At 39.5% G+C, this 3,669-nt stretch overlaps 1 long non-coding RNA gene across 1 annotated transcript in view; it reads right to left on the minus strand.

Moving 5' to 3' along the window:
* Positions 1-627: 627 nt before the first annotated feature.
* Positions 628-3,669, minus strand: part of LOC107574925 (uncharacterized) — a 5,503-nt gene continuing 2,461 nt past the window's right edge. Inside the window, exons 2-3 of the long non-coding RNA XR_001607759.1 lie at positions 1,264-1,266; positions 628-699 (exon numbers count right to left, since the gene is read on the minus strand). This is a non-coding gene — a long non-coding RNA (uncharacterized lncRNA). The remainder of the gene's footprint in view (positions 700-1,263; positions 1,267-3,669) is intronic.

The following is a 3,669-nucleotide window of genomic DNA, read 5'->3' on the forward strand; positions in this document are numbered from 1 at the left end:
ACATAGTAGGTGATAAAAGGTCTGTCAAACTGAATTTATACTCATAAAAGCTAATGCACAGATTTTGACCAATTATTTTGTGAAAAATAGGTGATGAAAGGTCTGTCAGGATGAATTTATACTGAAAAAGCTAATGCACAGATTTTGACAAATAATTTTGTGAAAAACATTCATAATTTTACTGCAAAAGTATGTTAGATGCATATAGACTATCCTTTAAATAGTTGATGGAGCTTTCAGAGTCTTTCTATAATTAAGTACTTTTTTGAGTATTGTTTGATTAAAGAAGAAAGGAACATGGCTTTCTAAACAAAATAAAACTGATGCTATATTCTACTTATCCACTAGTGGGCAGTTATAGCGAACCACAGTCTTGCAATGCAAGAGTTCAAGAATAGTATAGTTTTAACCTACGTATTTCTAAAGACTTTTCATGTGTCAAATCCTTCTGACAAGAGCGAAGAGCTGTCAGTTTTATATATGCTGATATTGTGTCTGGTTTGGAATCTGCAGGGTGTTTTGTGGGTGTATCATGTCTGGTGTCTGCTTCCGGAGGGTAGTTTTTTAGCGGCTAGCACAGAAGGGTACACCAGCATCCAGATGGCTACTATGAGTAAACTCTTATACTCTAACACTTAAACTGGAGGAAAGTTGAATTTGACAGGATTTTTAGTTTTTCTCCTTTCAAAATTATGTTTTCTCAGCACTCACACTTACTTTCTGATTGCTTGCAAGTGTAGATATCACTCTTAAAGGGGTCATATGATGTTGCTAAAAAGAACATTATATTGTGTATTTGGTGTAATGAAATGTGTTTATGTTAAGATTAAAGAAACACATTATTTTCCACATACTGTACATTATTGTTCCTCCTCTATGCCCCGCCTTTCTGTAACGTGTCGATTTTTACAAAGATCATCGGTCTGAAAAGCGAGGTGTGCTGTGATTGTTACTGTACAGATAACTGCTGGACAATAACCAATAATAATGATTTGGTTATATACTACAAACACTTTTTTTAATCACATAATAAGGCAGAATAGTTTTAATACTGTAATAAATGCTATGTCAGTTAGCACTGCATTGTTCATATACTTTATTTATTACCTGGAGATGACTTGACAAACACAAATAAACCATATTGTCGCAATCGTATGTTTAAAGTCTTCATGTTTCCAAACGTTTCTGTTTTTCTGAAAACAACTGTTTTCATATAGCGATAGCTGGACGCTTTTGTCCATATTAGGAATTTCCTCATATGACTTTCTGCACGAGAGCGCCCTCTGGCTTCGAGTATGAATGAAACATACACTGCACGGAGTGTTTAGCGCTCCGTGATGTTCATCTCGCCTATTCTGGGTCCGAATAAAACATCAGATCATGCACAGACTATCCTGTCTCTATGAATTTAAATCTATATTTATTCACACCGGCTCTTGAAAACCTCTATGCAAACACACTTGCCCGAAAAAGTGCGAGGGACGAATTTACATGATATTAAAAGTGGGGGGGACACGTCCCCCGCGTAATCTACGCCCCTGGGTTGAACTGTTCTGGAACAGTGTTGTAAATATAACTTTACCACTGATTTCTAGTCGTGTCCACTTTTGGAAGGCCAAACAAAGTAGTTTCACTTTCACAACGAAACACACAGCGTCACACACGGCGGGCTTGAATGAGTGGAGGCCGGCAGGCTAGAGTGAGGAACGGACGGCGGATTCGACGAAGGAGCGGCCGGCAGGCTTGTGGCAGCCACATGTAATGACCCCGGGCTGGACTCCACTTCGTCCACGGTGAAAGCCGATCCGGCGATCCACAGCGCGAAGTTGATGTATTTCCTCAGCGACCAGCACGGATCAGCTCTAGGCATGACGAAGCGGATATCGTCCTCTTTTGGAAGACCAAACAAAGTAGTTTCACTTTCACAACGAAACACACAGTGCCTTCACGACATGGTGCCGGCGGTAACAACAATACTACAGCAAGAATCAAAGTTACGCCTTCTTTCTTTGCATGAACATTTGAGCGGCGTTATGCAAATCTTCCCACATCGGGACGTAGATATGTGGGGGTGTTTTAGAACGAGTCGTTTTAGGTAGGCGTGGTTGACTCTTAACTTTTATAAAGAATATATCTTTGGATTTGAGACTTTAGTCTTTGCAACTTTACAGATCTTCTTTATGCACCAAGAGCTTGTAACACTCCAAAGAGAAAGGAAAAATTTTAATCGCATCATATGACCCATTTAAATAAATTTGTGAATATGAATTGTATTTTTAATGCATTTTTAAATAAATCAAATCCAGACAAATAATGCGTAGACTTGCTCTATTGTGTATAAAGCTAGGTTTCATTGTTGAGGAAGACATGCACAAAAGCCCACACATAGACAAACTCATCAGATATACACAAGCAGTTTAAAAAAACGTGAAGAAATGTAGTTGCTGGATAATACAGAGGCAATTAAAAATTAACTTGATTTATGCTAAGCATGGTTACAGACAAGGATTCACACATCCAGTGCATACAAACATAAAAACAGACATTTTAAGAGCTGACAGAGACTCAAATCATTCCCAAGCTCTCTGTTCTCACAATCACACAAGCTATGAAGTGAACAGAGATTGAGGGAGTGATTTTTTTCCACATAAGAACCTCAAAGAGCCGAATATACGGCATGCAGTCTTTTTTAGCCTCTGTGATATGAGATCATCAAAGGTGTTTGTTTCCCAGAAGTGTTTTGAGGAATTCCATCGGTCTTGTATGATGTTTTGTTTAAGCCAGAATAATGGAATCTTTTTTATATTTGATAGAAGCATTTTATTCGGGTACATTTGTATTTTATTTGCAATGATAAAAATAATGCATGGACATATGTGCTGACATGTACACTGCAGCCCATATGCAGTATCTATTACCTGCATTATTGTGAACCTGCATTTATTCTGTTGTTAAGCATCTGCACTGTTGCTTCATGACATTCCACAACAAGATCAATAGCACTCCAGACACACGTAATCTCTTCAAAACTTTCAATTCTATCCTCTGTCCCCCTCCACCACCTCCTATCACTTCTGTAACAGCTGATGATTTCGCCACATTCTTCACAGACAAAACCAGAACAATCAGTAGTCAATTTTCAGCCCCACACACACAGGACTTCAAACCAACCACACCCACTGCAAAAACTCCCATCTTCTCCTTCTGTCCCCTCACTGAGGCAGAAGTATCAAAACTTCTCCTCTCCAGCCATCCTACAACATGCCCTCTAGATCCAATCCCCTTGCACCTCCTCCAAGCAATCTCTCCTACACTTTTACCACCACTCACACATATCATCAACACATCTCTCCTCTCAGGCACATTCCCCACTGCATTCAAGCAGGCTCGGGTAACCTCACTGCTCAAAAAACCTACATTAAACACTTCACTTACAGATAGCTACAGACCGGTCTCTCTCCTTCCATTCATAGCGAAAACCCTCGAAAGAGTTGTTTGAGTTCTTTCACAGAACAACAAACTGGATCCTAACCAGTCAGGTTTCAGGAGTGGCCATTCAACTGAGACTGCGCTACTGTCAGTCACAGAAGCCTTGCGGATTGCAAAAACTGATTCCAAATCATCAGTCCTTTTTCTGCTGGATCTTTCTGCTGCTTTTGACACTGTCAA

The sequence above is a fragment of the Sinocyclocheilus grahami genome, unplaced genomic scaffold (genome assembly GCF_001515645.1).
Source record: "Sinocyclocheilus grahami isolate Dianchi unplaced genomic scaffold, SAMN03320097.WGS_v1.1 scaffold2391.1, whole genome shotgun sequence".
Taxonomy (NCBI): domain Eukaryota; kingdom Metazoa; phylum Chordata; class Actinopteri; order Cypriniformes; family Cyprinidae; genus Sinocyclocheilus; species Sinocyclocheilus grahami.